This window comes from Mustela nivalis (genome assembly GCF_964662115.1).
Source record: "Mustela nivalis genome assembly, chromosome: 7".
Lineage (NCBI taxonomy): Eukaryota > Metazoa > Chordata > Mammalia > Carnivora > Mustelidae > Mustela > Mustela nivalis.
This window is the reverse complement of record NC_139026.1, coordinates 103,895,078-103,916,298: the sequence shown is the minus strand read 5'-3', so window position 1 is coordinate 103,916,298 and position 21,221 is coordinate 103,895,078. Positions and strand designations below refer to the sequence as shown.

Sequence of the window (21,221 nt, the reverse complement as noted above, 5' to 3'; positions counted from 1 at the left end):
ACATCTCCACTTGGATGTCTAATGGCCATGTGAAGCTAATGTGGCTAAAATAAATGGCTTGAATTCTTCCCCCGCCAATCCATTTCTCTCCTTGTGTCCCATCCTGGGACATGACAACTACTTGTTCAGGCTGAAAACCTAGAGAACATCTTTTTCCTTTCCATTTTCTCACAGATTCTTGCCCTATATCTAATTCACCAGCTAGTTCTGTGAGCTCAGAATGCAAAATATATCTTGAATCTACCCACTTTTCTCCACCTTTGTTACTTCCATCCTGGTTCAAGCCATTATCTCTCACCTGAAAATAGCACAATAGATTCTTAGCTGGTTGTTTGTTTCTGCCCTTGCCCTACACAAACTAGTTTTCACAATATCCAGTAATATTTTTATAACCACATCATGTCATGCTCTTCCCTGCTTAAAATATTTGAGTGGCTTTTCATTGTACTTGGAATAAATATGAGCTCATTGTTAGGTGAGGCCCTCCAATTTGTACTCCTCCTCGATGTTCCAACAATGCTCCTGCCAGATCAGATCTCTTGATGTTCTAGAACATCTGAAATGACTCCCTTAGCACCCGACACTTTTGACTGTCTCCAACTGAAATGCCCCCCTTCGCCCGCTTTTTCACCTGGTTGGTTCCCTTCTGTCATTCAGTCACCCACCCTGTTTCTTCAATATGTCTCATTGTTTTTCCAACTCATCACTCTCTGAAATGATCTTATATTTGTTTACTGTTTATTGCCTCCCCCTGCCCTTGTCCCACCCCCATCCCCCAGCCACCATACACTAGAGAACAAAGATCTCATTTGTCTTATTACTCTCTTATTCACCTCAGAGCCTGGCACATAGTAGATGCTCATTATTTATTGCTTGGTAAACTTCACCCGGGACCCCTGCCCATTCTCTGCTCTGCTCTCCACCTGCCTTTCCTCTCTGTCTGCCTGCCCTCCCTGATCTCTGCCCTGTGCTGAATGCTGTAGGTTTAGTCTCTGCTCACACCCACGCCCCTCCAGACTCTTGCCCTTCATGCTCTGTGTTATTACTGTCATTAGCCTAGCACTCCCGCCTGCCGGAAGGAAGCCTGCTGTTTTAACCAGCATCTGTGGCGGTTGCCCTCCTGCTTGTCCGTCCCTGACAGCCTTTCATTCAGAGGTCAGAATAGCAGTGAGGATGCTGCCCTCCTAGTGTTTCCCAGTGGCCAGGGAAAGATGGTACCCATTGAACACGAAGCAAGCTGTGCGAAGCAGGGTGTGCAAATCACGCCATATCCTGGTCCCCATATCCTGGTCCCCAGTAAGCCCCATGTCCTGAGGATGTGCTCTAAGAGGACTCATTATGTGGTGCTTGTGGGTCAGACTTACCAAGTGAATATTCACTCCCCATGGAAGTGCCTTTTACACTGAGGACTTTGGATCATTACCCATTGTTTCTAGTACTCTTTTTTTTTTTAAGATTTTATTTATTTATTTATTTATTTAATTTTTTTTTTTTTAGATTTTATTTATTTATTTGACAGACAGAAATCACAAGTAGGCAGAGAGGCAGGCAGAGAGAGAGAAGGGGAAACAGGCTCCTGCTGAGCAGAGAGCCCTATGTGGGGCTTGATCCCAGGACCCTGAGACCATGACCTGAGCCGAAGGCAGAGACTTAATCCACTGAGCCACCCAGGCACCCCACTAGTATTCTTTTTTCTAATAAAGATTTTACTTACGTATTGGACATGTATGTATTGGACATGTACAAAGGGCACAAGCATGGGGAGGGGCAGAAGGAGAGGGAGAACCAGGCTCCCCCACGGAGCAGGGAGCCCAATGCAGGGCTCGATCCCAGGACCCCAGCCAGGATCATGACCTGAACTGAAGGCAGATGCTTAGCCCACAGAGTCATCCAGGCGCCCCTATTTCTAGCAATCTTGATTCATTCATTCTTTCGACGACTCTTTCTGGAACACCCTCTACAGGCTGGGCACGGTGCTACTGGCTGAAGATATAACATAGAGCAGGAACAAAGTCATCACTGTCCTCATGGAACTTAGAACCTAGTGAAGGAGACAATGAAATACAGAATGATAAATGGGTCTTTAGATGAATTTGGGAACCTTCCCCCACAATCTATAAACTCTCTCTCTGTGTCTGGCTTTGCCAGTATCTTGATCGTTACCTCTGTGTTCATTGGGCTTTCCCAGTATTTGTCAGGGTAAATTTCTGTCTGTTTCCTGTCCTCAAATGTCCAATGTCTTTCCGAGCTCTTCGCACTCTCAGCTGATAACCCAGCTTGGTGCTTCTCCGAGAGAAGGAGGTGGGAGGGAACTCTCTCCCACCCCCCACTGCCACTACATCGCAGCCCACCTCTCCTTCTCTGAGGGATCCCTGGGCTTCTCAACCACCCGAAGTCATCACTCCAAGGGCTGTCCTCCCTCTTCTGCAGCATCACTCTCCTCTCTACTTGATTATCCCAGCAGCATGTGAGCACGCTGTAATTTCTTCCAGCCTAAAACAAGCTTTCTTAGCTCCCCCTCCCCCTCCAGTGTCTGTCATTCTCTGCTTCCCTTTACAGCAAAGTATCTCAAAAGATGGTGATGGTCTGTATTCATCATCTCTTCCACTTCTCCACCCATTCCTTTCTCTTTTATTAATTGAAATAAAACTATTTAATTTTTGCAATTTCAGTAGTGTTTTCTTCTTCTTTTCTTTTTTTAGGGAGGAACAGAGGGAGAGGGAGAGAGAGAACCTTAAGCAGGCTCTAGGCCCAGATTGGAGCCTGACACGCTGCTTGATCTCAGGACCCTGAGGTCATACCCTGAGCCAAAATCATGAGTTAGATGCTTAACTCACTGAGTCACCCAGTGTCCCTGAAATTCATTATTTTGAATTGGTAATACATTCACAAGTGCAAGAAAATTTCCAATAAGGGCACCTGGGTGGCTCAGTTGGTTGGACATCTGCCCTCGGCTCAGGTCATGGTCTTGGGGTTCTGGGATTGCGCCCTGCGTCGGGCTCCCTGCTCGGTGGGGGTCTGCTTCTCCCTCTGCCCCTCACTCTGTTCGTGCTCTCTCTCTCTAAGATAAATTAAAAAAAAAATCTTTAAAAAAAGAAGTTTCCAATATATAAAAAGATATATAGTAAAAATTCTCATTTTTTGGAAAGATTTTACTTATTTGACAGAGAAAGACACAGCTAGAGAGGGAACACAAGCAGGGGAAATGGGAGAGGGAGAAACAGGCTCCCCACTGAGCAGGGAGCAATGCGGGGCTCGATTCCAGGACCCTGGGATCATGACCTGAGCCACCCAGGCACCCCCAAATTCTCAGTGTTTCTCCTGTCCACCATCTTTCCAGTTCCCATCCCATCTAATCAGTGTGACTAATTTCTATGCATTCTTCCAGTTTATGCAGGCACAAGCAAATAGTAATATAAATTCATTATTCCCCCATGCGTGTGTGTTGTTGTTTTTTTTTTTTTAAAGAATTTATTTGTCAGAGAGAGAGAGTACAAGCAGGGGGAGCTGCAGGCAGAGGGAGAAGCAGCCTCCCTGCTGAGCAAGAAGCCAGATTTGGAGGAGGGGGAGTGGGAGAAGGAGAAGCAGGGGTCCCACTGAGCAGAGAGTCCAATGTGGGGCTCGATCCCAGGACCCTGGGATCATGACCTGAGCCGAAGGCAGACAATTAATGACTGAGCCACCCAGGCGCCCCTACATCTTTCCTTTTTGACTTAACAAAGTATCTTTACTATTTTGGTTTATCAATGAATAGGGATCTTTATCATGCTTTTTTTTTTTTTTTAAAGATTTTATTTATTTATTTGAGGGTGAGAGAGAGTGAGAGCGAGCGTGAGAGGGGAGAAGGGCAGAGGGAGAAGCAGACTCCCCATGGAGCTGGGAGCCCAACGCAGGACTCGATCCTGGGACTCCAGGATCATGACCTGAGCCAAAGGCTGTCGCTCAACCAACTGAGCTACCCAGGTGCCCTCATCTCCCGTTGTTATGCAGCCTTATCATATCCTTTTTTAAAAAAAGATTTTATTTTTATTTATTTTAGAGAGAGAGTAAGCATGAGCAGAGGGAGGGGCAGAGGGAGAGGGAGAAGCACGCTCTCTGCTGAGCAGGGAGCCCAATGAGGGGCTCCAGTCCAGGACTCCGAGATCATGACCCAAGCTGAAAAGAGACACTTAATTGATGGAGCCACCCAGGCGCCCCATAGCCTCATCATAGTCTGACATATAAATGTCCTCCCAATCTCTCAGCCTACTCCCTTCAGGCTTTTGCCCCAGCTACCCTGCTGAAATTCCTCTTGTCAAGCCTACCTGTGACCTTCATGTTTCCAAAGCCAAAGTTCAGTTGTCAGTGTCATTTTATTTGGTGATCAGCAGCCTTTGTTACAGTTGATCATGTCCCCTTCTAGAAACTTTCTTAGCTGACTTTTTAAAAAAGATTTATTTACCTGTTTTATTTTATTAAAGACTTTATTTATTTATTAGAGAGAGTGAGAGAGAGAGAGAGAGAGCGCACAAGCAAGGGGGGCAGAGACTGAGGGAAGACAAACAGACTCCATACTGAGCAGGGAGCCTGACACAGGACTCGATTCCACAACCCTGGGATCACTGTCTGAGACGAAGGCAGACGCTCAACCAATTGAGCCATCCAGGCGTCCCTTATTTACCTGTTTTAGAGAGAGAGGGAGACAGAATACCTGTGGTCACACCCCAGGGGATATTCAGTGTCTGTGCTTTAAATCTCTCTCTCTTTTTTTTTTTTTTCTAAAATAGATAATCTTATTTTTCCTGATGACTCCTACATTTTTGTCTCCAATCAGCCTCTTCCCTCCTTCCATACTTTTCAATTGCAAATCTCCCTCTCCCTTAGCACTTCCTCTCTTTTATTTTATTTATTTATTTTTAAAAGATTTTATTTATTTATTTGACAGACAGAGATCACAAATAGGCAGAGAGGCAAGCAGAGAGAGAGAGGGGGAATCAGGGTCCCTGCTGAGCAGAGAGCCCGATGCGGGGCTTGATCCCAGGACTCTGGGATCACGACCTGAGCCAAAGGCAGAGGCTTTAGCCCACTGAGCCACCCAGGCACCCCTCTTCCTCTCTTTTAAATGGCACCTTTATTCTTCCAGTTGGTCAGGGAAAAAACCTTGGAGTCATCCTTTTTTTTTTTTTTAAATGTTTGTATAGCTGGCTAGTATTTTCTTTTATTCAACTTTATTATCTTTAAGTATATAGGTATACAAATATAATACATATGTATGTGGCACCTGGGTGGCTCAGTCAGTTAGGTGTCTGTCTTCTGCTCAGGTCATGATCCCAGGGTCCTAGGATCCAGTCCCATGTCAAGCTCCAGGCTCAATGGGGAGTGGACTTCTCTCTCTCTCAAATAAATAAATGAAAAATTAAAAAAATACATATTTATATTATATATAAATATAACTTGACATGCACATAAAGTTCGACACACAAGATATTATATGATAATTATGTATGTAGATATAGGAAAATAAAATTAATATCTGTAAACCCACCACCCAACCCAAGGACTAGAAAGTTGCCAATAACTTGTATCTGTGAGGTTCCCCTATCCTCTCATTCCCCTGTCTCCTCCCTATAATCACTCTCCATTTTTTATTATTCCATTGTTTTTTATTTATTTTTTTTATTATTTTTTAAATGTTTTTATTATTATTTTTTATTATTCCATTGTTTTTAATTTATTTTTTTCTAAAGATTTTATTTTTTGTCAGAGGGAGAGAGAGAATGGGCACAAGCAGGGAGAGCAGCAGGCAGAGGGAAGGGGAGAAGTAAAGCTCCCTGCAGAGCAGGGAACCCAATGTGGGACTCGATTCCAGGACCTTGGAATAAGGACCCAAGCCAAAGGCAGGTGCTTCACCACCTAAGCCACCCAGGCATCCTGTTCCATTATTTTTTTAAATATAATTTTCTCACACACGGATGTAAGCTTAAATATACTTGTTAGTCTTATCAATTTTCAAGCTTGATAAGGATGGTATGATATGTTGTCTTTGGGTACATGTTTGTTTTTTCATTCAATATGGTGTTTTCAAGATTTGTCCATACTGTTGCAAGTAGCTGGAGTTCATGAAACACTTCGAGTTCACACACTTACATTGGAATGTAATGGACCACTGTGTGAATATGCCAAATAAATCATTGTCTATTCTCCTATTGATGGAGAATAGACAATGAACATTGTCTATAAACATTGTTGCTATGAGGATTCCTGTATTTGTCTCCAACATATGTGCAAGAGTTTCTCTGAAGTGTGTATCTAGCAGTGAAAGGGCTATGTTGTGAGGCATAAAAATACTAATCTTTGAGAGAGAATGCCAAATTGTTTTTCAACTTACGCTCCTACCATTGATATTTGAGTTCCCATTGATTTACATTCTAACACTTACATTTTGAGACTTCTTAAGTTTTGCCAATCCAGTAGGTGTATAATAGTATTTCATTGTGGTTTTGTTTGGCATTTCTATAATTATTAATGCAGTTGAGAATCTTTTCATATTCTGATTAGCCCTTTGAATGTCCTCTTCTGGGAAATGCCTAATCATTTGGGTTGTTTGTATTTTTCTTATTGATTTGTAGGAGTTCTTTATATATTCTGGATACTAATCTTTTGTCTGCTTTGTATGTTGCAAATATATTCTCGTTTGTGAGACATTTCTGACCTATACTTTACTTTTTTCATGATGTCTTTTGATTGTCAGGAGTTTTTTATTTTATCATAGGCATATTTATCATTTATGGTCATGCTTTTTGAATCTTGTATAAAAAATCACTCTCGAGAGGCGCCTGGGTGGCTCAGGGGGTTAAAGCCTCTGCCTTCGGCTCAGGTCATGATCCCAGGTTCCTGGGATGGAGCCCAGGGATCTCTGCTCAGCAGGGAGCCTGCTTCCTCCTCTCTCTTTCTCTCTCTGCCTGCTTCTCTGCCTACTTGTGATCTCTGTCTGTCAAATAAATAAATAAAATCTTTTTTTAAAAAATCACTCTCGGGGCACCTGGGTGGCTCAGTCATTAAGCTGCTGCCTTTGGCTCAGGTCATGATCCCAGTTTCCTGGGATCAAGGCACACATCGGGCTCCCTGCTCAGCGGGAAGCCTGCTTCTTCCTCTCCTGCTCCCCCTGCTTGAGTTCCCTCTCTCTATCTGTGACTCTGTCAAATAAATAAATAAATAAAATATTTTTAAAAATCATTATCTACCCTCTTTGTCAGAAAATTCTTTTCTTACATATTCTTCAAAAGATTTTAAACTTCTGTTCTTTATATTTAAGCCCTAAGTCTACCTAGAATTTATTTTTTTGTGTATGGTGGGTTTTTTAAATAAATTTCTTTTTTAAAAAATATTTTATTTATTTATTTGACAGAGATCACAAGTAGGCAGAGAGGCAGGCAGAGAGAGAGAGATGGAGGAAGCAGGCTCCCTGCTGAGCAGAGAGCCCCATGTGGGGTTCGATCCCAGGACCCTGAGATCATGACCTGAGCTGAAGGCAGAGGCTTTAACCTACTGAGCCACCCAGGTGCCCCGTGTATGGTGTTTTTTAACAGTCTATTTACATTTTGTAATATGGAAAATGAGTTATCCCAACATCATTTATTAAATAGTCCCTCCTTTCTGCCTGATCTGCTTTGCGAACTTGGTTATGTATCAAAGTTTTATATATACATGGATCTGTTTCTGGACACTATTCTGTTCCAATAGTCAACTTTTTTAAAACCTGCACCAATAACACATTGTCCTATAGCTTTAAAAATATATATATTTTTTTATTTGACAGAGAGAGAGAGCGCACAAGCAGGCAGGGTGGCAGGAGAGGGAGAGGGAGAAACAAAGTTCAATTTGAGTCAAATTGACATCCTTTGGTACTGAAATTTCCTATCATGGACTTGGGATATCTCTTCATTTATTTAGGTCTTTAATGCCTTTCAGTGACTTTGTATCATTTTCTGCATACAAAGTATGCACGTCTGTTTTATTTATTCCTAAGCACTTTATTGCTTTTCTATTTACGGTAAATGGTATCCTTAAGATGCCATTTCAAATTGGATTTTTGCTGGTATGTAGAAACCCAATTGATTTTCAGTATTGGTTTTAGAGCCGACTACTTTGATAAGCTCTCCTGTATAATTTTTCTATAGACTTTTGGAATTTTCTACAATCATGTCATCTGCAACTGATGGCCTTTTGCCTTTTCCTTTCCAACACTATGCCTATAATTTCCTTTTCTTGTGCTGGCCTGGACCTTTAGTACAATGTCAAATACAAGCAGTGATAGCTGGCATGTTTCTTTTGTTCCTGATTTTAAAGGAAATGCTTCCAATGTTTTCCCAGGAAGAATAATGTTTGCTGTGTTGTTTTTTGTAAAATAACTTTTATTAAGTTAAGGAAAATCCCCTTGCTAAGAGGTTATCAAGTATGGGTTGTTGAATTAGATGCTCTTTAAAGCTCATTTTTATTGTGAAATACAACACACATAAAGACAAATGCAATAAAACATAAATGTAAAATATATTGAATACTAATAAACAGAATACTTACAGAAAAAATACTCATGTGACTACCAACCAAGCTAACGAAAAGAACCTTACGAGTATTTGAAAGGGACTGTGTGTCCCCATTTCCTCATACATCATTCCCTCCTCACCATAGGTAAGCAGTATTCTAACTTCTATGGAAATCACTTATTCACTTTTCTTAAGAGTTTCTTCCTGGGGCGCCTGGGTGGCTCAGTGGGTTAAAGCCTCTGCCTTCAGCTCAGGTCATGATCCCAGAATCCTGGGATAGAGCCCCACATCGGGCTCTCTGCTCGGCGGGGAGCCTGCTTCTCCATCTCTCTCTGCCTGCCTCTCTGCATACTTGTGATCTCTGTCTGTCAAATGAATAAATAAAATCTTAAAAAAAAATAGTTTCCTCCTATGTGTGTGCATTCCTTTACAGTATAGCTTTTTTGGGTTTGTTGAAGATCTATGTATAATAATGCTGTATGTATTTGCTATGTATGTAGAAGTGGAATCAATGCACCATAAGGCATCTTCCACTTTATTAGATAATGCTAATTTTCTAAATTTTCCAAAGTGGTTTAACCACTTGTATTCTCATTAACTGTATATGAGAGTTGCTTTTACTCCGTAGTCTTGCCAACACTTGTTATTTTCAGACTTTATTTTTAGCTATTCGGGCGCATACAATGATATTTGATTATGGCTTTAATTTGCATTGGTTTGATTACTAATAAAGCTGAGCATCTTTTCATGTTGACCTTGTGAATTTCCTCTTGTGAAATGCTAATTGAAATCTTTAGTTCATGCTTGTAATTGTTAGGAGTTGTTTTTTTCCTATTAATTTGTAGGAGATCTTTACACATCCTGGATATATCTTTTGTCAGTTATATGTTATAAATACCTCCTTCTATTCTGTGGCCTATCTTGATGAACAGATGTTCTTGATTTTAATATAGTCAAATGGATCAATTTTCTTCTTCATAGTGTATTTGAGTCTTAGAAAATGCTTCTTGGGGTGCCTGGGTGGCTCAGTGGGTTAAGCCTCTGCCTTCGGCTCAGGTCATGATCTTGGGGTCCTGGGACTGAGACCCACATCGGGCTCTCTGCTCAGCGGGGAGGCTGCTTCCCCCTCTCTCTCTGCCTGCCTTTCTGCCTACTTGTGATCTCTCTATCAAATAAATAAATAAAAATATTTTTAAAATAAAATTAAAAAAAGAAAATGCTTCTTTACACTGAATTCATGAATATATTCTATATTATCTTCTCCAAGGTTTTTAATCTGCTTTTTACATTTAGCTTATAGTACAGTGGGGAATAATTTTTGTGTATGGCTTAAGGTAGGGGTTTGGTTTTATTTTTTCATATAGGCACACAATTGTCACAGCAACATTGAAAAGTGTCCTTTTCCTCCTGCTCAAAAGTGCAAACTATATCATAAATCAAATGTCTATATATGTGTAAATGTGTTTTGGCTTGAATTGTGTCCCTGTACTCAATCTATCTATCTTGTGTCAGTACTACACTATCTTAATTATTATGGTTTTATAATTATGTCCTGGTATCTGGTAAGGCAAGTTTCTCCACCTTATTAATCTTCAAGAGGAGGTTCTTGGGCTTTTGTTTGTCCACGCAAATTTTAGAATCAGTTTGCCAGTTCTATACACTCACAAAAAGCCTGCTGGGATTTTGATTAGTATTGCACTAGAATCTTTAAATCACTTTAGGGAGAACTGACGTCTTCATGATATTGGGATTTCTAATCCACGAACATGATGACATCTCTTCATTTATGTTAGTTTTTTTCAACACCTCACAATAAATTATAATTTGCTGTATACGGGTCTTACACATATTTTGTTATATTTATATGTTGGTATTTGGTATTTCTCATACTATTACAGGTGGTAACTTAAAAAACTATTTTTATCATCTAACTATTGTTCATATATGGATATATATTTGATTTTGTATATTTTTGGTCAAGCAAACTTGTTAAGCTTTTATGCTAATAATTTATTTGTGGATTCTTGTAAATTTTCTACACATGCTATAACATTTTAATATTTTCCATAGGTGATAACAGCTTCTTTTCCTTTTTATCTAACCCTTTTACCCTTTTATTTCCCTTGTCTTAGTGCTGTGGATCCCCATTACACTGAATAGAATTATTGATACCAGGCATTTCTTTATCATATTAACAAGTTCCCCTCCTTTCTAAAAGATTTGTTTTTTTTTTTTATCACAAACGGATTTTGATTTCATCACATACTTCTTCTGTATTGAGGTGATTGTGTGATATATTCCTTTAATCTAGCAATATGATGAATAAAATTAATGTATTTTCTAATATTAAGCTACCCTTAAATTCTCTCTTTTTTTTTTAAGATTTTTATTTATCAGAGAGAAACAGAGTGAGAGGGGGAACACAAGCGGGGGAAGTGGGAGACAGAGAATCAGGCTTCCCGTGGAGCAGGGAGCCCAATGTGGGGCTTGATCCCAGGATCCTCGGGTCAAGACCTGAGCCAAAGGCAGACACTTAATGACTGAGCCACCCAGGCGCCCCTAACCTTAAACTCTTCACATAAATTCAAGTTAGTCTTGGTGTATTATCTTTTTACACATTGCTGGATTCAATTTCCTAGTGTTTTGTGGGTTTTTTTAAAAAAAGATTTTATTTATTTATTTGACAGACAGAGATCACAAGTAGGCACAGAGGCAGGCAGAGAGAGAGGAGGAAGCAGGCTCCCCACTGAGCAGAGAGCTCAATGTGGGGTGATCCCAAGACCCTGGGGTCATAACCTGAGCCGAAGGTAGAGGTTTAACCCACTGAGCCACCCAGGTGCCCCAATTTCCTAGTGTTTAACTGAAGATTTTTGCATCTCTGTTAATAAGTAAGATTGGTCTATCATTTTCCTTTCTGTTATTGCCCTTTCTTGGTTTGGTTATGAGAGCAATTCTAGCCCCATATAATGAGCTGAGGACAGTCATTTCCCTTCCTATTTTTGGAAAAGTTTAAACAAAATTAAAATGACCTGCATTTAGGCAGTTTGGTGCAACATGCCTGTATAATGTTGTTCTTAACTCTTTTTCTTTCATACTTCACATCTAAACCATTTGCAAATTTTGTTTATTCTAGCTTTAAATTAAATTCCAGGGCTCCTGGGTGGGTCAGTTGGTTAAGCAACTGCCTTCGGCTCAGGTCATGGTCCCAGAGCCCTGGGATCGAGTCCTACATCGGGCTCCCAGCTCCATGGGGAGTCTGCTTCTCCCTCTGACTTCCCCTCTCATGCTTTCTCTCACTCTTTCTCTCTCTCTCTCAAAATAAACAAATAAAAAATATTTAAAAAATTAAATTCCAACTCCAACTACTTCTCACCTCCACTGCCACCACCCTCATCTAAGCTACCACCATCTCTCCCTTGGAGAACTGCTGTGGCCTCCTAATTGGACTCATCTGTTTCAGTCCACGCAGTCATCATATTTAAAAAAAAAAAAATTTAAGTAATCTCTACGTCAAATATGGGCCTCAAGCTCACAACCCTGGAATCAAGAGTCACCGCTCCACTGAGCCAGCCAGGTGCCCTGCAGCCATGCTATTTTAAACATATAGGTCAGATTCTGTTACTTGTCTGCTCAAACCCTCCACTGGCCACCCATCTCACTCAGAGTAAGAAGCAAAGTCCTTACAATGGTCCAGGAGGCCTGATAGGAGTTGGCACCTTGTTCTCTCTCTGACCTCATCCCTTACATCTCTCCTCTTGCTCCCACTGCTCTAGCCATACTGGCCCCCTTAATGTTCCTGAAACACCTCAAGTATGTTCTCATCTCAGAGCCTTTGCATTTGTTGTTTGCTCTGCCTGGAATACAGTCCCCACAGAAATCTGTATGACTTGCTCCTTTTCTTTTTAAAAGATTTTATTTATTTATTTGAGAGAGAGAGAGAGAGAGAGAGAGAGAGCGAGCATGAGCTGGGGGGAAGAGCAGAGGGAGAGGGAGAAGCAGAGTCTCTGCTATCAGGGAGCCGGAGGTGGGTCTGAATCCCAGAACCCTGGGATCATGACCAGAGCCGAAGGCAGGTGCTTAACCGACTGAGCCACCCATTAATGTACGTATGTATGCATTACCTGAGTCTCACCACAAGAATGTAAATACCAAGAAGGCAGGTATTTTATCTATGTGCCTACTAACTAGAACAATGCTTGGCAATAAGAGGTGCTCAGTAATACCTTTTGAATGAACAGTGAATATTTTATTATGTGTCTGACTCCTTGGTGTCAGTCAGTTTCTCTAGCTTTATTTCCGTACATTCTGTTTTCTAACCTTAACATTAAAAAACAGAGCACCTGGCACATGGCCTTGTACATAACTGTCAGTTAGTAATAAGTGAATGAATGAATGTCACATCCTAGTCTTTGCTGAAGTTTAATGAGCTCCCATCCTCCTGTTGGAGAGCTTCTTTAGTTTTCTGCACTTTCCCTCATCTCTATTCCTTTCTTTTTTCATATCTCCTCCTCCCTTTCGCTGCACTTTTTCCAAGAAGATTTATTCATTCATTTTGTGGGGGGAGGGGCAGAGGGAGAGACTCTTTAAGCAGACTCCCCACTGAGGACCCTGAGATCATGACCTGAGCTGAAACCAAGTCTGGATGCTCAAGCGACAGAGCCACCTGCTCTGTCTTTTTCTAATCTCACTTCTCTAGCCGATCCCCCTCTCCTTTCTATCTCCAAATTTTCTTGTTCTACTTATTAATTGTTTATTTATTGTCTCATCTTCTCTCCTTACTCCTCTTTCTCTGTTTCATAAAACATAAAACTCAGACTTTGCTTTAGAAAATCTGTTGTCTAGGGGCACCTGGGTGGCTCAGTTGGTTAGGTGACCAACACTTTTTTTTTTTAAATTTTTAAAATTTATTTATATGAGAGAGAGACAGTGAAAGAGCATGAGAGGTGAGAAGGTCAGAGGGAGAAGCAGACTCCCCGTGGAGCTGGGAGCCCGATGCAGGACTCAATCCCGGGACTCCAGGATCATGACCTGTGCTGAAGGCAGTTGCTTAACCTGAGCCACCCAGGTGCTGAAGGCAGTTGCTTGCACCTGAGCCACCCAGGTGCCCTAGACTGCCAACTCTTGATTACGACTCAGGTGAGGATCTTGCAGGTTGTGAGATGGAGCCCCCTGTCAGACTCCACACTGAATATAGAACCTGCTTGGGATTCTCTCTCTCCCTCTGTCCCTCCCCACCCACTATACACTCACTCATATGCTCTCCTCTCTCTCTTAAAAAGAAAAAAAAAATTCTGTTGTCTAGGGGTACCTGGCTGGCTCAGTCTGTGGAGGGTGTGACTTTTGATCTTGGGATTGTTGGTTCAAGTCCCATGTTGGGTGTAGAGATTACTTAAAAAATAATAAAATCTCGGGGCACCTGGGTGGCTCAGTGGGTTAAGCCTCTGCCTTCGGCTCAGGTTATGATCTCAGGGTCCTGGGATTGAGCCCTGCATCGGGATCTCTGCTCAGTGGGGAGCCTGCTTCCCCCTCTCTCTCTGCCTGCCTCTCTGCCTACTTTGTGATATCTCTCCGTGTGTGTCAAATAAGTAAATGAAATCTTTTTAAAAATAATAATAAAATCTAAAAAAATTCTATTATCTATTCTTTCACTTTGTAGATACAGAAGAGGACAACACAATAAACTTTAAGGTCATGACTTGTTTAAGGATGAATCAGAACTCGATCTCAGGTTATCTCTTTCTCCCTCTTATCTCTTTCCTTTCTGCTTTTTCCTCTCATTCTTTTGTTTAAAGATTTTATTTTTTTAAAGATTTTTTATTTGTTTATTTGACAGAGAGAGATCACAAGTAGGCAGAGAGGCAGGCAGAGAGAGAGAGAGAGGAGGAAGCAGGCTCCCTGCTAAGCAGAGAGCCTGATGCGGGACTCGATCCCAGGACCCTGAGATCATGACCTGAGCCAAAGGCAGTGGCTTAACCCACTGAGCCACCCAGGCGCCCAAGATTTTATTTTTTAAAATAATCTCTATATCCAACATGGGGCTCAAACCCGGAGATCAAGTCATATGTGCCAATGGCTGAGACAGCTGACACTCTTTTTTCTTCTCTTTTTTAAGATTTTATTTATTTATTTGACAGAGAGCGAGAGATCACAGGTAGGCAGAGAGGCAGGCAGAGAGAGGAGAAGCAGACTTCCCACTGAGCAGGGAACCCGATGTAGGGCTCAATCCCAGGACCCTGAGATCATGACCTGAGCCAAAGGCAGATGTTTAACCGACTAAGCCACGCAGATGCCCCTTTCCTTCTCTTAACACAGTATCGAAATCAGACAAACTTGCATCTATCAGCTCCACCACCCACACCGACCTGCAGTAAATTACTTAACTTCTGGGGGCGCCTGGGTGGCTCAGTGGGTTAAGCCTCTGCCTTCGGCTCAGGTCATGATCTCAGGGTCCTGGGATTGAGTCCCACATCGGGCTCTCTGCTCGGCGTAGAGCCTGCCCCCCCCCCCCCCGCCAGCCTCTCTACCTACCTATGATCTCTCTCCGTCAAATAAATAAATAAAATCTTAAAAAAAAATTACTTAGCTTCTGTGATACTTGGTGTCCTCACAGGTTAGCAAAGATATTAATAAACATCTCAAAGGGTTTTTGTAAAGATTGAGTATCAACAACAACAACACCCTACAGCTAAAATCATACTTAGTGGTGAGAAACTAGAAGCTTTCTCACTAAGATCAGGTACAAGGCAAGGATGTCCCTTCTCACCCCTCTTCAACATTGTACTGGAAATTCCTGCTAATGTATTAAGGTTAAAAAAAAGGGGGACGCCTGGGTGGCTCAGTTGGTTAAGCAGCTGCCTTCGGCTCAGGTCATGATCCCAGCGTCCTGGGATCGAGTCCCACATCGGGCTCCTTGCTTGGCGGGGAGCCTGCTTCTCCCTCTGCCTCTGCCTGCCATTCTGTCTGCCTGTGCTTGCTCTCTCCCCTCTCTCTCTCTGATAAATAAATAAAATCTTAAAAAAAAAAAGGGGGGGTGGCACCTGGGTGGTTCAGTGGGTTAAGCTTCTGCCTTCATCTCAGGTCATGATGCTAGAGTCCTGGTATTGAGCCCCACATCGGGCTCCCTGCTCAGTGGGGTGCCTGCTTCTCCATTAAAAAAGAAAAAAGAAAAGGTTAAAAAAAAGGGACTACCCTACAACTCAGCAATTGCACTACTAGGTATTTACTTCAAAGATACAAATGTATTGATCCGAAGGGGCACATGCACCCCACTGTTTATTGCAGCAATGTCCACAATAGCCAAACTCTGGAAAGAGCCCAGATGTCCATCAGCAGATGAATGGATAAAGAAGATGTGGTATGGATATATACAATGGAATATTACCCAGCCATCAAAAACAAATGAAATCTTGCCATTTGCAACAACGTGGATGGAACTAGAGCGTATTATGCTGCGTGAATTAAGTCCACCAGAGAAAGACAATTAGCATATTATTTCACAGAAACAAAACAGAGGACCACAGGGGAAGGGATGGAAAAACAAAACGATGAAATCAGAGAGGAAGACAAATCATGAGACACACTTAAACAGAGGAAACAAACTGAAGGGAGAGCCTTGGTGGCTCAGTTGGTTAAGTGTCTGCCTTCAGCTCAGGTTAAGATCCCAGGGTGCTGGGATGGAGCCCCACATCAAGCTCCCTGCTCAGCAGGGAGCCTCCTTCTCTTTCCCCCTCTGCCTGCCCCACCCCCTGCTAGCACACTCTCTCTACCTCTCAATAAAAAGAGTCTTGAAAAAAAAGAAGGAAAGAAACTGAAGGTTGCTGGAGGGGAGGGGGTAACTGGGTGATGGACAGTAAGAATGGCAAGTAATATAATGAGCACTAACTGTTATACACAACTGATGAATCAATGACCTCTATCTCTGAAACTAATAACACATATGTTAATTAATTAAATTTAAATAAAATAGAATTTTTTAAAAAAAATTTTCATTTATTTATTTGACAGAGAGAGAGATCACAAGTAGGCAGAGAGGGAGGCAGAGAGAGAGGAGGAATCAGGCTCTCTACTGAGCAGAGAGCCTGATGTGGGGATCAATCTCAGGACCCGGAGATCATGACCTGAGCCGAAGGCAGAGACTTTAACCCACTGAGCTACCCAGGCACCCCAAATAAAATAGAATTTTAAATTCTTTTTTTTTTTTTAAGATTTTATTTATTTATTTGACAGAGAGAGAGATCACAAGCAGGCGGGGGGCGGGGAGCAGGCTCCCCGATGAGCAGAGAGCCCGATGTGGGACTCAATCCCAGGAGCCCGGGATCATGACCTGAGCCGAAGGCAGCGGTCTAACCCACTGAGCCACCCAGGTGCCCAAAATAGAATTTTTAAAAAGGGAATAAAACATGTACAGATTGGGAACAAAGCCATCAAACTGTCTTTGTTTCCAGATGACATGATCATTTATGTAGGGCATCTGAAAGAACTGACAAAAACCCAAAACTAAAAAACCTCCTGTAATTAATAAGTATAGCAAGGTTTGGGCCTCCTGGGTGGCTCATGGGGTGTAGTAAGCAAGTTCTTGATCTTGGGGTTTGTAAGTTCGAGCCCCAAGTTGGGTATAGTGATTGCTTAAAAATAAGATCTTAAAACAGGAAAAAAAAAAAAAAGTCAGTTGCTTTCCTATGTACCAACAATGAACAAGTAGAATTTGAAATTTAAAACATAACATTTACATTAGCATGCCTCAACATGAAATAGTTAGGTATTAATCTAACAAAATACACATCAGATCTATATGATCTATATGAGAAAAACTATAAAATCTGATGAACAAAATCAAAGGAGAATTACATAAATGAAGTAATAATCCACATGTATAGCTAGGAAGACTCAATATTATCAAGATATCAGTTCTTCCCAACCTTCTTCTTCCCAACCTTACCTATAGATAAATGCAATCCCAATTCCAGCAAGTTAGTTTATGGATATTAACAAACTAATTCTAAATTGTATATGGAAAGGCAAAAGGACCAGAATAGCTCAGACAGTACCGAGAGGGAAAACAAAGTTGGAAGCGTGACGCTATCTGATTTCAAGACTTACTATAAAGCTAATCAAGTAATCAAGGCAGTGGAGTATTGGTGAAAACAGACAAACAGATCAGTGAACCACAATAGAGAGCCCAGAAACAGACACCCATATATACAGTCAAGGAACTTTCGACAAAAGAGCAAAAGCAAAAAGATTGATCAAGGATAGTCTCTTCACTTTCAGTGACTGTGAAGCTGGGGAGATCCTGGCCTGGCCTAGGATGTTGGATCTCACTGCCCTCCTAGCTCTTCGACCTTTCTCTGAAGCCCCTCAGTAAAATGGTTTGATCCTCCACACACTCCCCCAAAAGACAATCTCTTCAACAAACGATGCTAGAACAACTGTACATTCACAGGAAGAAAGAAAAAAGAGAATGAATGAATGAATGAATGTAGACACAGCGTTTATACCCTTCACAAAAATTAACACAAATGGATCACAGACCTAAATGTAAAATGGAAAACTATAAAACTCCTGGGAGATAGCAGAGGGAAAACCTAGATGACCCTGAGCATAGTAATGTCTTTCTTAGATATCACACCAAAGACACAATCTATTAAAGAAATAATTGAGGGGCACCTGGGTGGCTCAGTCATTAAGCATCTGCCTTCAGCTCAGGTGATGATCCCAGGGTCCTGGGATTGAGCCCCACATTAGGCTCCCTGCTCAGGAGGAAGCCTGCTTCTCCCTCTCCCACACCCCCTGCTTGAGTTCCTGCTCTCGCTGTCTCTCTCTGTGTCAAATAAATAAAATCTTTAAAAAAAAGAGAGAGAAAAATAATTAATAACCTGGACTTAATGAATATAAAAAATCTTCTGCTCTACAATAGAACAATTAGAAGAGAATTAGAAGACCATCCACAGACTGGTAGATAATATTTGCAAAAGATACATCTGAAAAAGGACTATTATCCAAAATACACAAAGAAGTCTTAAAACTCAACAAATAAGAAAACAAACAACCCACTTAAAAAATGGGCCAAAGACCTTAACAGATACCCTACCGAAGACCCACAGATGGCAAGTAAGCATAAAAGATGTTTCACATTATAGGTCATCAGGGAAATGCAAATTAAAACAAGAGTGAGATACCACAACACACCTAGTAGAATGGTCAAAATCTGGAACACTGACAAGAACAAAAGCTGGCCAGGAAGTGGAGGAATAGAAACTTTCATGGGCACTTGGGGAGGCTCAGTCAGTTAAGTATTCAACTCTTAATTTCTGTTCAGGTGGTGATCTGAGGGTCGTGGGATCTGGCAGAGTCTTTCTCCACACTGAGCGTGGAACCTACTTGGGATTCTCTCTCTCCCTCTCCTCCTGCCCTCCCTGCACATGCTCTCTTCCTCTCTAACAAAGAAAAAAGCGAACAAACAAAAAGAAACATTCATACATTGCGGATGAGTACAGCCACTTTAGAAGACAGTTTGGTGGGTTCTTACAAAATGAAACATACTCTGGGGTGTCTGGGTGGCTCAGTAGGTCAAGCATCTGCCTTTGGCTCAGGTTATGATCCCAGGGTCTTGGGATCGAGCTCCCCATCTGGCTCCTTGCTCAGTGGGGACCCTGCTTCTCCCTCTTGCTTGTGCTCTCTCCCTCAATCTCTCTGATAATATTTTTTTAAAAATGAAACATATTCTTACCATATGATCCAGCAACCATACTCCTTGATGTTTACCCAAAGGCGTAGAAAATTTTGTCTACCTAAAACCCTGCACGTGAATGTTTATAGCACCTTTATCCATAATTGCCAAAATTTGGAAGTAACCAAGATGTCCTTCAGTAAGTAAATAAATAAATAAACTGTGGTATATCCAGACAATGGGAGACTAATGGTGCCAAAAAGAAATGAGCTATTAAGCCACGAAAAGACATGAAGGAGTCTTAAAGTACAGAGAATCAATATAAAAAGGCCACATACAGTATGATTTCCACTCTATGACATTCTGGAAAAGGCAAAACTGTGGAGACAATGGAAAAAAGATCAGTATTTGCAGGGGGGTTAGGGATGGGGAGAGATGAACAGGTAGGGCACAGAGAATTTTGGGGGCAGTGAAAATACTCTGTATTACACTGATGGATATATGTCATTATACATTATCCAAGCCCACTGAATGTACACCACCAATACTGAACCCTTAGATAAACTATGGACTTCAGGTGATTATGATATCGTCAATACAGGTTCAACTTTGGTTAAAAAAAAAAAGTACCATTCTGGTAAGTGATGATGTTGATGGGGAGGTTGTATATGTGTAGGAGCAGGAAGTATTATGAGAAATATTTGTACCTTGCTGCCAATATTATAGACCAATATTGTAAACAATACTGTAAACCTAAAACTTATCTTTAAAAAATAGTCTTAAAGTTGAACAGATAAAGACATATCACATAATAGAACATACAAAGGCTCTTGTTCTTTCCTCATTATTTTCTTTTCCCTTCCCTCTTTAAATTGATATTGTACTCATTGATTCTTTGGTTCTTTCAAACTTCAGGTGTATGCTTTTGACTCCTTCTCTTCACGTTTGTGTCATCTCTTCCATTCTTCTTTACTTTTTCCTCTGCCTCTTCCACTCCTTTTTCTTCTTCTCCCCCACCCATCTCCTTTCTCTGTTTCTGCTTCTCATTTGCTACTGTAAACCAAGCCATGTGTACCACAAACTTTGAGTTTAAAGTCCCTTCCACTCCAGCAGTGTATCAGTCCTCTAAAATATTCTCCTCATTTATGTTCTTTTTTTTTTTCTTTCTCCTCTTTCCATTGTTTTTTGAATTACTTAACCTCCCTGGACCTCAGTTTTTCCATGTGGAAAACAGAAACAAGACTGTTATAAGCATGAAAGAATTAAATAAATCTCTTCCTTCAGAGCCCAACATTCTAGAAATGTTAGTTTATTATTTTCCCAAAGGTATCATGGTAACGTTGAAAGATGGCTTTGGGCTTGAAGAGACCTGAGCTCCAGGCAAATCTCTAAATTTTTATGAGCATCAATTTCCTCGTCAGTAAAGTAAAAATAACAGATGCCTTCCTTATACCTAGGGTTTTTTCGTCGCCCAAGAATTAAAAGACTCAATGCACAGGAAAGCCTCACTCTACAAGTACAGGCCGTCATCATAACCCGTGTTCTGAAGTCACAGTGGGGATCTGAATAGTTAGGAGGATTCAACAGGATACAATTTTAAAAGATGCCTGACCAATAGGAAGCACTCAACACATGTTACCTATATGACTTCCTTTACTTTTTCCACTTCTTTCCTCTTGCTCCTCAAAAAAAAAAAAAAAAAAAAAAAAAAAAAAAAATTAAACTAGGCAGGGGACCCCTGCTGCTAAACTTCTATTATTGCTAGTTGTCTCTTTCCTCTCATTTCCCTCCCTCCCTTTTCCCCTCCTCCCTCTCTTTCCCATTACAATTTTCCTGTCGCCCCATATTCCCTGTGCAGCCCGGATCTCCAGATTCCTGGCAGCTATGAGCCGACACATAACCAGCCGGTACCTGCGGGGACCCGGGGACGCCCATCTGCATTTACCGTCCAGCGCTCATCTGACAATAAAGTTTTATTGAAACAGAATGGGGCGGGGGGAAGGCGCCCGTCATTCTTCCTCAACAAC

The 21,221-nt window shown here is 41.4% G+C and overlaps 1 long non-coding RNA gene across 1 annotated transcript; it reads right to left on the bottom strand.

The window, feature by feature from the left end:
- Positions 1-1,482: 1,482 nt before the first annotated feature.
- LOC309870448 lies at positions 1,483-21,177 on the bottom strand. Its single transcript, XR_014314597.1, has 3 exons — positions 21,106-21,177; positions 19,533-19,572; positions 1,483-2,041 (listed from the first exon to the last, which is right to left on the bottom strand). It is a non-coding gene; the product is annotated as an uncharacterized lncRNA (long non-coding RNA).
- Positions 21,178-21,221: the final 44 nt, after the last annotated feature.